Raw genomic sequence first — 15,162 nt, forward strand, 5'->3', positions numbered from 1 at the left:
AATAAATTTGTGAACTCTGAATATGGTTATTTTTAAGAAAAACAGTGGGGCACCTGGGTGGGTCAGTCAGTTTAGAGTCTGCCTATGGCCCATGTCATAATCCCAGTGTCCTGGAATTGAACCCTGCATTGGGCTCCCTGCTCAGCGGGGACCCTGCTTCTTCCTCTCTCTCTGCCTGCTCCCACTCCTTGTGCACTCTCTCTGTCAAATAAATAAATAAAAATCTTTTTAAAAAAAGTAAGAAATCATAGACTTATACCTTCATTTTAGCTATTACATACTTGTGGTGTGGATCTATACAATTATGAAGAGAATTTCAATACTGTCAACAGTGGGAAAGGTTGAGACAAGAGGTTTACAGGAGTCTTAACAAAAACTCAAAACTCAAGTTGACTGGAGAGGGACACCTGAAATGCAGAATAATATTTTGAAAATATATAATAAAACAAAAGAAAACCAAATATAATCCACCTTGCCCCTCAAAAAAATTTCTGATACTATATGAGAAGATAGACTATATATAAAATTCTATTGCGTATTTTTAAACAATTGATGAGTGAGTAATGTTAAAATTAAACATAAAATATGAAAAAAAATTAAGCAATTTAAGCATCCTATATTCTACAATAAAGATAATATGAATGAAGTATCATTCACTGAGTGATAGCATTGAAAGAAGAGAATTTCTTTTCAAAGAAAAACACTGTCATGACTATGAAAGGGAAGTTCTAAGAATATAAGAAAGCTATAATCCCCATCTTCTATAAGTGGAAGACAAATGATGATGTATAATATGGTAAATAAAGATGCAATAGTGCATGACAAGATTTAAAACAATGAAAAGTATTGCCTCTAGAAAGTGGGATGATGTTCAGAGAAAAAGAGGCCAGTGAGCATCTGCTATTGATTTTTTTTAAAGATTTTATTTATTTATTTACTTATTTACTTATTTATTTACTTATTTATTTGACAGAGCATAGGAGAGAGAGCGAGAGCACAAGCAGGGGGAGCAGCAGAGGGAGAGGGAGAAGCAGTCTTCTTACTGGGCAGGAAGCCCGATGCAGGACTCGATCCCAGGACCCCAGGACCCCAGGATCATGACCTGAGCTGAAGGCAGACGCTTAACCAACTGAGACAACTAGGTGCCCCTGCTATTGATATTTTATAAGCTCATTGCACTTTGTGACTTTAACACTGTGTACATTTATTACTCAGATATGAACAAAAAAGCAACTTGAAAGTACAATTGAGAAAAAAGACCCTTAAAATATAAAACAAGTAAGCACAGGACAGATAAAGTGAAATAAACTTCACGTATAAAGGTAGTGAAAATACAAACCTATGTATATGTCCATGTATATGTAATAAAAATACCCATACCCACATAGGAAAGTGATTTAATGGCACTTCTGATGTTTTATAGTTCACATGAAAAGGCTAATAAAGAGGACCGGATTGGGAAATAGAAATTATCATAACATTTGTCTCCTTGAAGTTTTTAAAAACATATAGATACAATGCATTCTTATCAAAGGAGATGCAAAAATAAGTGTTTTAATTTGTCATCATTTGAAAATTATTTTTATGAACATGAATTGCATCCAGTTTAAATTGTGATGAAAAGGAATAGATGTGTTCTACTTCCTCTCCCCCAAGCAATTGAGGGAGATTATGACTACTTTTTTGGAAGTGATTAAGAAAAACAGAATGAGTCACAAATGCTAGAAGTTAAACAGAGCTGAAATGGTAAATTATTTCAGAACAGATGTTTAAAGGAAATGAAACCAACATTTGTAAAGAAAGAATGGGTATTAAAGAACTGGAGTAATCTTTTCAGTGACTTTTTCTATAGTCTACTTTTGACAGACACAACCTGCCAAATCACTAACTGCGTGATTGCTTTAGAAAAAAGTGGTTCAGTTTCATTCTTTTACATGTTGCTGTCCAGTTTTCCCAACACCATTTGTTGAAGAGATTGTCTTTTTTCCCATTGGATATTCTTTCCTGTTTTGTTGAAGAGTAATTGGCCATATAGTTGTGGGTTCCTGAAACAAATAGTACTTACTGACACCTACCCTCTGTAAAATACTTCCCATAAACAGGACTGAAGTATTAAAAATGATAATATCCTTACTTTGTGTATTAAGAGACTTACAAATAGAAATGCTTTATAAGGGGTGCCTGGGTGGCTCAGTCAGTTAAGTGTCTGCCATCGGCTGAGGTCATGATTCCAGGGTGCTGGGATTGAACCCAGCATCAGGCTCCCTGCTCCTCGGGGAGCCTGCTTCTCTCTCTCCCTCTGCCTGTTGCTCCCCCCTGCCTGTGCTCTCTTTCTATCTCTCTGTCATATAAATAAATAAAATCTTAAAAAAAAAAAAAAAGAAATGCTTTATGAGTTGGCCATGATTTTACAATCACTTGAGTAATTTTTGGGAACATTTCAATTTCAGCTCTGTTTTTCCCTGAGACGCAAACTTGTCCACAGCACTATGCTGCTTTATACACTTAGGATAATTCTGTTTTTGTTTGTGTGGGAGAACACTGTCAAATAAAGAACGTGTAAGCAAAAATAAAATTTTATGAATCCTGAATATAGGCTTAGGAGTAATGCAATGTCACCTCATTCACCTATCCAAGCATTCATAGCAGAGAGTTACTAGACAGGTACTTAAAGGAAAATTTTATCCCTTCTTCATTCATTGAAAAACAAACAAAACAAACTTAACCATTACCTACTGTGGTAAGCAGAATAATGGGCCCCCAAATATATATCCTACTTCTCAATACATGTGAATGTGTAAATTTATAGGACAATGGAGAATTAAAGGTACAGATGAAATTAAGGTTGCTGATTAGGGGCCCTGAGATGGGGTTATTATCCTGGATTATCCAGTTGGGCCTAATATAATCACAAGAGTCCTTAAAAATGCAAGAGGAAGGCAAAAAGAGAAAGAACCAAAGAGATGGTACTGTGATAAACAGCTCAATATTGATGAAGATATAGTGTAGAGGAGGACTGGAGCCATGAACCAAGGAATGTGGGCGGCTTCGTGAAGCTGGAAAAGTCTAGGAAATGGACTGTCCCTTCAACCACTGGAAGAAATGCAGCCCTATCTGCTAACACCTTGGTTTTAGCCCATTTATACTAATTTTGGACTTTCAAACTCCAAAACTATACAGTAATAAATTTGTGTTCTTTTAATCCATTAAATTTGTGGTAGTTCTTACAGCCGAGATAGGAAATTATGACACCTGCTGTAGGAGAGACAAAACTTTACTCATCTTAGGTTTTTGGCTGATACTGTAACAAAAAGATTAATAAGAGAAAAAATAGTTCATTAACAAGTGCAGTAGACATCACACAGGAGAAACCTAAACAAAAGTAACGCTTAGTGGGGACTCATAACTCCAACTTATATAACATCTTCAACAAAGAACAATAAATTAATAGAAAAATGCCAGGACAAAAGAAAGCAGTTTTAGGCTTCCAAGGGCAGCAAACCATGGGAAGATAAGTATATGGTAGGGAACAAATGGAGTAAAGTATGTTTGCAGAATCATCCAGTGCCATCTCTGCGCTGATAAGAATCTGTCGCCAGTAGAGGGAAAATTTACTCTTCCTTAGACAAAAAGGGAGAGAGTAGAGGGAGCTTTTCTTGTATTTGCTGCTTCTTTAAACTGCTTTCAGTTTAAAAGAACCTTTAATGTCAATAATTTGAGGGTAACACATTCTGGTTTCCTTCACTACTATATGCTAGTATCTTCATTAGGTGTTAGCAGTAGATGACAAAACAAGAGAGAAAAGGCTTCTTATCCTGTAAGAGCTTAAATTTTAGTATTACTAAAGGAAATTAAAAAAAAAAACAAGCAAACAAAATTAGATTGAAAGTAACTATCAAGGGACGGGCAGCTAGGTGGCTCAGGCCGTTAAGCATCCTACTTTTGATTTCTGCTCAGGTCATGAATTGAAGGTCCAGAGATCAAGCCCCGAGTTGGGCTCCAAGCTCAGTGGGGAGTCTGCTTGAGATTCTCTCCCTCTCCCTGTGCTCTTCCTCCCTCTCTCTCTAAAATAAATAATTCTTAAAAAAAATGTAAGTAACTATCAAGGGAAAAGGAGAGTGAAAGAAAAAGAAAGACTTACTCAAGTCTTTGCAGTGGGCTAGAATCTTTCACAAGACAACACAGGCACTGATAACTCTAAAATAGGAGTCAGCTATGCTCAGAATATTGTAAAATAGTATTTCCAAGACAGAACAGTGAATTAATGAATTATGAAAAGTAGAGGAGCTTGATGCTTAGAGAATAGAATTATGGCAATTTGACAAGGAAGAGCTTACCAAGTAAAAGGGTGTAAGCTGATTTTGGAAAAATAGTTGAAGGTAGAATCTTAAAAGCTAGAGTAGGTACTTTAGATTTATTTTAAAAAGTACAATGAAAATCATCAAATGATTTAAGAAAGGGAGTGACATTATCATATATAAATATTTTTAAGATGACTTCCTGCAGATGGGTAATGCTGAATGGAACATGGATAAAAGCAGTTTTGGAGAAAAGTATGGTGGCTTCAATTAGCTTAATTGCAGTAAAATGCAAAGTTAAATAAAAATGAGACAGGGCAAGAATTGCTAATGGAATGGATGGGGGAGGAAAAAGATGAAAAAAAGAATGAGTTATTATTAGGTTTCTAATTAACTGGATAGATGCCAATGCAATTTACTAGAATGGGAGAGATTTGTTAAGGAACAGTTTTGGGAGCAAAACACAGCATTTCATTTTAATAGGTTAACCTTGAGAGAGAATTAGTAAAAATCTGGATTAAAATATAAAGTTATTCAACACATAAATATACATCTGTAGACATGCATACACATATAAATCAAACACATACATGAAATATATATACTATATACATAATATGCGTGTGTATATAAATACATACTTATGTAAATATACATATATATAATTTAATGAGTTAGTCCACTGTATTTTATTTGGGATTTTTAAAAGATAAATGTACTTTAGCAATGTTACTAATAGTAATTATCAGTATAATATATTGAGTTTATTAGTAATAGATTCTTGAGGCTATAGTTAATGAGCTTTATCATAATGTCAGTGACTAAAATGGATCATGTATGGGGAAAACAGATACAACTCTAAGCTTACATTTATTATTAAAATATTATAAACCAACAGTTCTTGGAACCAGTTAAAAACAAACAAACAAAAATAACACTGATGTTATAGAAATGTTTTTTGATGTTTTCAAAATAGATTATAAATACATTTTTTAGATATCAAGACAGATAACACATTGCACTTAAATAAAATTGTATGATAACTGGTCTGTAAATATCCATTAATGCGCTTACTTTTCTATCCAAACAAGCACTAATTGTTAAGTGCTTTGAATTCTCAAAAGCATTTGTGTCCTGTCAAGTTTTTTGCTATTGGCATGTGGCATATGGTGTTAATCAAATTTCATCAAGGCTAAATTCAAGATATTTATGGCTTATGATTATAATTTTACAAGTGTGAAACATCTGCCAGAAGCCAGGGAGATCAGTGTAGGATTTGTGTGTAAAACCACAGGAATGGATGAGATAACTCAAGAAGTGTAAAGAGGAAGGAAGGAAGGAAGGAAGGAAGGAAGGAAGGAAGGAAGGAAGGAAGGGAGGGAGGGAGGTAGGTTGGGAGGGAAAGAAAACTCGGGACTGGAACCCAAGGAGCTTCTTCATGGTAAGATATTTGGTAAAGTACAAATGTCAAATGAGGTGGGAGGAAAACCCCAAGAAACCAGTGTGATTTAATCCAAGATAGAATCATGAGATAGTCATCCTCCATATTAAATAAACAGATGAGAAAAATGAGGACAGAAGTCTATACCAAAATATAAACAGTGGTCTCCAAGATTTCATTCCCTGAGATGGAAAGTCTGTGGAACTCCCCATAAGTGACAACGGGGAAAAGCCAGATTGCTGACTGAGTGCAGGGCCTGGGTTTAGTTTAGTTCAGTAGGTGAAGACACTTTTGATCCTGCCTGTAGTGCAGGCCCAATTAGTTGTTTGACTATGCTGAAGAGAGAAAGCAGAGACACCTGTGCAAATGAAACCTAGGCCTGATAATTGACTTTTGACATAAGCACTAATATATCAGTTTCATTAATGAATTATATAACCACCTTCTCTAGGAGGCAATAATTTATATCTTGGGACAATTTCTTAACCTAGCAAAATGGAATAAAATTTTCAAAAGTTCTTCATTATGTATAAGCTAAAAATTTATACCACTAATTTAGGATTCAGTATTCTTCACAGCCCCATCCTAGCTTTCACTGAAAACATCCTCCTATTATCCATTACATGGATTTTGTAGCTACCAACTAATTACAAAAACATGTATTCTTAATCAAGTTTGACACCCTAACTCTCCTTGCTAACTACCTAAACACTAGTCATTTTAAGAAACCTTTTAAGTTGAAGTGTAACCTTCATACAGAAAAATCACACTAATTATAAATAAGCTCAATGAATTATCTCAAAGCAAACACATTGTTGTAAAACCTTGCATCTCAATAAATAGACCATCACCTGCATACCACAAAAGTCTCCTTATCCCCCTTTCCCATCACTATGTCCCTTCTCCTCCCTGATAGACACAATATTAAATTTTAATGAATCTTTACCAGTTCTCTGCTTTTTATAAGTGGATTCATAAAATATGTACTATTTTGTGAATGTCTTCTTTAATCAATGTTTGTGAGTTTCATGTATGTTATATTGAATGGTAATGTTTTCATTTATTTGTTTTGCTGTACAGTTTTTCACCTGATGCACACATTTTATCTACTCACATTTGATGGGCAATTGCAATCAATACTGCGATTAATATCTATGTATATGATGAGTGTACGTATACATTTAAACTAAGATACAAACTGTCTAAATTACGTGACATTCAAAGACGCAGGGAAAGGAATCCCTGGCTGAAAACCATAAAATCGACAAAGTGTGAATACAAGAAAGAGTTGGTTATCATCACAAAACAAATTGCACGCACGCACGCACACACACACATACACACACACCTCTATTCACAAAGGGGAGACTAGTAAGAAACAAAGTCATAAAAGCAGACAGGACCCACATCTTGTGGGTCTTCTCTATGGTAACTGAATATGCATTTCAATGAGAGATGTTGATAGATTTTTTAAATCACTTTATTGAGGTATGATTAACATACAAAATGCTACATTATAGTCCAGGCTAAGGATGGTGATGATTTGTTCTGTGTAGTTACAGTGAAGATGAAGGGTAAAATGGATTGATTAATGAGGTATCATTGATAAATTAGGGGGTAGGGGAAAAAATTAAAGAATAAAAGAGGCATCAGCAACAATTCTGAAGTTTAAATTGAGCAATTAGACAGATGTAGCCCCTATTTCCCAATGACAAGGAGGTTCAGAATTGATAATGGGTAAATTAAGGCAAAAAAAATTGGTGACTTTAAGGAAAAATTACAATTTACTCATCTAGGAGATAACTTGGCATTTGAATCAACAGAAGAGAATGGATAAGGAAGAAAGCTATATACATATTGCCCACCTATTAAATATTAATTACTGTTACTGTGTTAGAAACTTTATAAATATATTATTTATTTAAAACAGTTACTGAGTGTAGCTAATTAGAGGGCTAATAATATGTTGCTGCCAAAGAGCTTAAGAATTTTTCCATGACATGTTTTTCTCATAAAATGTGATGAGTCAGGATCATGTAGAGTTTTTTGGAATATAAATTATATTTCACTTGTCTCTCCAAGTGTCTTCATCATAGGACATCATTGTACTCTTCTATAGAAATGTTCTAGTGTGATTACTCTGACAAAGAGATGACTATACTGCAAATTAACAGCCTCAGAGAAAGGAGTTTGGTGCAAAGTCAATCATGGATATTATAATAAGTATGAAGCACAATCTTTGCAGGAAGTACAATATCTATTATGATCTGTTTTTTATCAAGGAAAGGTAGAATCACAATCCAAAGATTCTGATTTTTTTCCCCTTAGAAATGAATCAGATGCCATAATGTAAGGTAAAGGAGCATATGTCTAGGACATTTTCCAGTTTCCATTAAAATAATGAATTAAAAAATTTTATATGTAGGTTTTTAAATGGTCAGCAGTAATGTGAAAATTTGCTTGACATAAATACACATCCACAGTTTAATAAAATGGAACTTTGTGTCATTCCCCAGATTAAAAAAAAAAATGAAACTACAGTGTCATAAAGTAAACAATTTGAACTGCAATTAAAATGAGATTACATTAAATTACTGTTTTTGGTCTTGCTTTTACTACTACACATGAGTGTAAGATTTTTATTATTGGCTTAATATGTTTACATATTTTGTTTAGTTTTTTTTAACCTCTCAGAGTCCTCTCCAATGACTTCTTTTTTCTTAAGTTTTTATCTAAATTCCAGTTAGTTAACATATAGTGTAATATTTGTTTTAGGTGTACAATATAGTGACTCAAAACTTCCATACAACACCTGGTGCTCAGATTTTTCTGGAATCAATCACCGTTTTTCATCAGTTAGTTGGTAACTCATACATTTGGGGGGGTTTGGTTTGTTTTTTATTAAAGATTTTATTTATTTGAGAGAGAAAGAGAGAGAAGGAGCCAGGAGAGAGGGACAGAGGGAGAAGCAGACTCCCAGCTCAGCAGGAAGTCTGAAGCAGGGTTCTATCCCAGACTCCAGGATCATGACCTGAGCCTGAGGCAGATGCTTAACTGACTGAGCCACCCAGGCACCCCACAACTCATACATTTGATAAAATGCTACTGTTATCAAATATTACTAGCAGTAATAATGAATGCATGATTTGTAAGCCTCATCTTTGTTCTCTGAAATAGGTCGTTAATGTAATTTGATTTCTCAAATTCTGTGTATGTAAATATAATTAATTATTTATGATAAAATAAAATCAATAAATTTGTTGTCATAGTGTGTGTGTGTGTGTGTGTGTGTGTGTGTGTGTGTTTAAAGATTTTATTCATTTATTTGACAGAGAGACAGGCAGCGAGAGAGGGAACACAAACAGGGGGAGTGGGAGAGGAAGAGGCAGAGTCCCAGCAGAGGAGTCTGATGTGGGGCTCGATCCCAGAACACCAGGATCACTCCCTGAGCCAAAGGCAGACGCTTAACAACTGAGCCACCCAGGCACCCCTGTTGTCATAGTGTTTTTAAAAAATCAGGTTTTACATGAATAAAGAACAAGAATTTTACAAACTTGTTTTAAACTATAAGATGACTGAGAAGCTTTCCCAGTGTAAATACTGTTAATGATTTGGTTTTTTATGTTTTAAAAATAGTAAATAATTCCATTAATAGTGCAACTATATTTTTGTATGTTACATCTGTAAGTGTGCCTGTGTGTGTGTGTAGCTTCAAAATTTACAAATTACTCTCTTATAGTGATAGATTAAGATTTTGATCTATTAACTAATGTGCTTTCATTCTCATTCATTCCTTTTACTCTACACCACCTCCTGCCCCTAGACCTTCTGGACCCTCTAGACTTTGTTTTTTTGTTTCTGTTTTTTTTTTTTTTTCATGGCTTAGGAAAGTAACTTGAGAATGAAAGAAGTTCTTAACTTTTAATATTATACAGTTAGAAATAGGAAAGTTAAGAATCTGTAGATTATATACATATATGTGGATATATATATATCCTAAATCTGAGACAGTGTTTGCCCCTCTCCTTCTCATGGAAAGCTTTTATTTTTTTTAAAGATTTCATTTATTTATTTAAGAGAGACAGACAGAGGGGCGCCTGGGTGGCACAGCGGTTAAGTGTCTGCCTTCGGCTCAGGGCGTGATCCCGGCGTTATGGGATTGAGCCCCATATCAGGATCCTCCGCTAAGAGCCTCCTTCTTCCTCTCCCACTCCCCCTGCTTGTGTTTCTTCTCTTGCTGGCTGTCTCTATCTCTGTCGAATAAATAAATAAAATCTTAAAAAAAAAGAGAGAGAGAGACAGAGATAATGAGAGAGAGCATGAGTGGAGAGAGAGCACTAGCATGGAGGAGAGGGAGAAGCAGGTTCCCCGCTGAGCAGGGAGCCTGCCGTGGGCATGATCCCAGGACTCTGGGATCAGGACCTGAGCCTAAGGCAGACACTTAACCAACTGACACACCCACGTGCCCCTTATTAAAAGCTTTTAAAAAGAGAAATTTTGTTGTCTTAATGAAACAAAGTGGTCAAATAGGACATCAGAACATGCTGAAGATGGAATAGGTCTCAAGAGAACTGCCTTCTGCTTCTCTAACTTGAAGCTAATGTTTTAAAAGATAGTTTGCAGGTGGAACAAATAAAAGGCCAGCTACTTGGGAAATCTGCTCAACAGGGTTATGATGTCAGCCTCATTTTCTAGTTAAGATATAGGAAAGCAGGTAAACCTCACAGAGAAGAAACAACATCCAGGCTAAAATACAGATAGTATGGGTTATGTAAGATGGTTATGTACAGTGTATAAGCAGATGAAATGGAAGGAAATGTAGTCACTGTACAGCCTAGCAAGGAAAAAGGAGCAAGGTGATCTTTCCTTTTAACTGAGAGAATATGACACTGAGAGCCAGGAGAGGATTAGTAATTAGAATAAACAGAATGTGGAAGTGCATGCAAGAATAAAAGAAATATAGAGACAATGTGAGAATGCAAACATCTAACTTGACGAAAGCATGAAACACCAGATACAAATATGGACAACTTGGTGGATACTTAAGTATGACAACCAAGGACAAGAGACTAGATACCCTCTTCCTACCTTGCTGTAGCATTTTAGCAACAATCATATAGGTGATCCTTCCAAGATAAAGTTAAGGGAGACAAACAGCAACAACAGCAGCAGCAACAGCAACAGCATGTTGAATAGAATAACTTGACCTTAAATTGTGTAGGTTTTATTTTATTCTATAATTAAACAGATAGAGTTTGTTATTAAAATGAATCCCATATCCCCATGAATCTGTATTAGTTATGAGAATATGACCCTTTCACTTACATTAAGCATTTAACTGAAGAATGGAGAGGTTAAATGATCTGAAAAAGTTATAAACTTATACATTAACAAAGGCAATGTTTAAACCCAGGTGTGTTCACAAGGTGTAGTAGAAAGTATGAATCACTGAAAGCCATTTTAGAAAGCTGACTCGTATATATTATATCTCACCTCCTAATTCACACCTTGTATAATCCCCTCTATTTGAGTATGGACTGGACCTAATGCCTTGCTTCTACTGAATACAATGTGACAAAAATGATGAGATGTTGCTTCTGAGATAAGTTATAAAAGACTGAGATTTCCATCTTCCTAACATTCTTTCTGTAGTTCTTACATAATTTCCTGATAAGCGAGACCACTTGGGAGTGAGGGACTGAGTATGACCTCCAGCTCACCACTCAGTGAAGGACTAAGACCAACAATCCAACAGCTGCATAAGCAAGCTTGAGAGCAGATGTTTCCCCAGTCAAGCCTTTGGATGAGAACACAGACTCAGTAAACACCTTGACCACAGTCTCTCAGAGACTATGAAGCAGAGGACCCAAGTAAGCCACGACTGGATTCCTAACCCACAGAAAACTGTGAAATAAAAAATGGTTTAAGCCATTAAAATTAAAAAAATAAATAATTGGGACAGGCTAGTCAGAGAAGCCAGACTAAGACTAGGAAGGAGGGGCAGAGGCATGGTCAAGTTTCAGGGAGCAGAGCAAAGGCATATCGAAACCCAGAGGGTAGGACAGGGGCAGGAAAGGAGATGACAGAATAGGAACCAGGGGGTAGAGCATGGCCTTAGAAAATAATAAACTCAGTTCTTCTTTTAACCATATATCTAGGGCAAGGTTCACTAGTGCAGTGAATTCTCCCAATGATGGAGAGAGACAATGACCCAGAATGATCAAGTACAACATAGAGAGAAATTATCTCTCTAAAAGTTTGAGATTTTAACTGTTCAAAGAAAGCTCAGTTCCTGTGTTTTAAGTTATTTATGCTGATAGTGACCGACATCAAGTAATTTTTATTCTTTCCCATTCATCTAAAGTTGTCATTTAGTATGAACTCTTAACTATGTTATGCATTATGAAAATGAATTGCTTACTTTTATTTTGAACATAGAAGATGAAATATCATATTAAGGAGAAGTTGACTAGGTATGTGGAATTTCTATCTATATTTTGATTTATGTACAATGACTAAGACAATTTAAAAAGCAAGGTATCTAGCTTCTCATGACATTTTTTTCTATGTAATTAAGCATCACTTTTTTTAATCACTACAAATTTAAGGAGGAATAAGCATTAAGATCCCACAATTCTGTGGTTTAACTATATGAATATCAATGTTTCATTTAGACTGTCTGTTTATTAAGGCACAAAAAGAAGAGCTTCAGTATCATAAGATAGTTTTAGTTATTTGTACTCTGAGGAGAGATTTGGACTCTAAAAACCATAATATTAAATAATAAAAACACAATAAAATGTGCAAATATCTATATGGTGATTGAGTTTTAAATGCCTAAGTTACATAACTTAATCAAGACTAGTAGGTTTTACCCAAAAGCTATGTCCAAACTATGCGGAGAACAGAATAAAGGCTCATGGTTTCTTTATATAGATGATTTATGGTTCTTTGGTCTTCTAGCATGATCCAACCATCTCTAAAGGATTCTTGGATAGAATGTGAAGATTTCAGGAATTTGAATTAGAAAAAAAATTATGTGTGTACTTTTATTACCTTCTCATTGAAATTTAACATTTCTTCCAATTATGAATCTTGGTCATAAACCACATCAGTAAAAACAATACGATGACATTTTTTTAGAAAAAGATGTCCTAGATATTTATATACCACTTTACACTTGTTGCATACATCCCTAAAAATCATTTGTACTTGTCACTACTTAGAAATTATAGTGTTTTATTAACATAACACTGCATCATGTTATTAAATACATTAATACAGAAGCACATAAATTTCCATATTACAAAAATTTTAATTACTACATGTTAACAGAATTATTTCCCTTTACGGTCCATGTATTTTTGTGTTTTTTTAAACATTATTCTGAAAAGAAGTCCATAAGCTTTACCGTATTGCCAAAAAGGTCCATTGCAAAACAAAAGAAAGGTTAGAATGCTTGTTAAAGGAGACAAGAAGAAGAGGGGGGAGTAAGGAAAAGAGGGGGCTTGGGGAAGGAGGGAGGAGGAGAGGGAGAGAAAGAGGAAGTGGGGAGGGGAAAAGCAGTGACAATGGAGAAGATGGTACTACTGATTCTTGTGGTCTTACCTTCCCTTACCTTACTTAATACTGGCAGAAGGAATATCCACGGATAATAGACTAGGTCTGAATGTTGTGCACTTTTAAGTAGACAGCATGAAAATCCTTCACTGTTGAACCTCGCACGAAAGCTTTTCAAGGAGCTGCTCTACATGGGGAAGCTCACTTGCTGTTTCTACACCCTGTTTCTCACAGGAGTAATGGTAAGTGACAATCTGAAATATTTATTTCAGCTCTCAAATTCTATGCCCAAGGAAGGAATCCTTTAACCTACTTATCAGTATTTACGGATAATATCCTTATCTACTCTCTGCATTGGGTGCTCTGCCCTGATAATTGTTTTGATTTGTTCTTTCCTCTTTCTTCCTTCTTCCTCCATATCTCCCTCCCTAGGCCTTCCCTCCCTCCTCTTTTTTTTTTTTAAAGATTTTATTTATTTATTTGACAGAGATAGAGACAGCCAGCGAGAGAGGGAACACAAGCAGGGGGAGTGGGAGAGGAAGAAGTAGGCTCACAGCAGAGGAGCCTGATGTGGGGCTCGATCCCATAACGCCAGGATCACGCCCTGAGCCGACGGCAGACGCTTAACCACTGTGCCACCCAGGCGCCCCTCTCCCTCCTCTTCTTATTCCAGCCTGAGAACTGTCTCTCCTATCTGCCTCTCTCTCTCTCTCTTTCCCTCCCTCCCTTCTTTCATTTTTCTAAATACTACAGTCAAATTTTTCTCAACATAATCTGAGCTAATATATTTACCTGGAGAAATATTTTTACAAATTAAGAGTTTTTAAGCTGTATGTGTCATAAACATTACATTTTATAATTTACTGAAAAACCTCTTTTTTATCTGAAGAAGTTTGTTATAAGTAGGTGTAGATATTAAAAGCAAGTCCTCCAAATGTATTTTTTTTTCTAAACCTATTTCTACAACAAATATGCTATATGCATGCTACAAGTACATTCACATACAGTTAAAGTCTTCAAATGCTAATGTATATGCTTTACACATATTCTGAGTATAGTGTTTGCAATAAAATCTAGGGTTTTTGTTCTAACAGTATACATTTAAAGGAAACAGCAGAAATTTTATTTATCTCTCTAGGTAACCACCTATAATCTGAAGCATTAGCAGCCTATTATTTTCATTGTACATGTGTTTCACTGATCTGCCACTATTAAATTCTTAAATCATGTGTTAGCAAGGCATTCCCAGTGTTTATTAAAAAAATACAATAGCTATAATAGAAATATTATCATAAAATGGTTGAGGAATTTATTACAGTCATGATCCTCCTTTAAAAAAACAATCCAGTCTCATAATTTTCAAACTCAGGCATTGATAACATATTGTTTAATACATAATATTTTCAGATTTCAGATCTTTTATTAAAATTTTGTGAATTTTTCTCCTATCTCAGTGTGAAGTTTGAAACTTGTGTACATTTTTTTCCACAGGTTAATAAGAAGTATTTGATTTCTGCCTGATTTCCTGTATCATCATTTTGGGAATAATTTCAGCCCTCTTAAAATATTTAATACAGTCATTTTACTTCATTTTTCCCCAAAAAGATACTTATTTTGTGCACATATTAAGCCTGAAATTATACACATTTGTATGAATGTGTATTCTGAGTGTGAATCAGCAAAACATGTGATGTCTATAAGTAGTATCCATTATATCCTCCATTATGAAATATGACACTCACCAACAGCTGAAGCTTCTTCATGTCTTTTTCTCTTGCTAGAAACTACTATTTGTTCCCATTCCTTTCTTCTCTCTCCTAGGTATTTACCATCTATCATATTTTTCTTATGTGGTTATTTTCT

Source organism: Ursus americanus, chromosome 10 (genome assembly GCF_024610735.1).
Source record: "Ursus americanus isolate L20-20 chromosome 10, mUrsAme1.1.p, whole genome shotgun sequence".
In the NCBI taxonomy this organism is placed as follows: Eukaryota; Metazoa; Chordata; class Mammalia; order Carnivora; family Ursidae; genus Ursus; species Ursus americanus.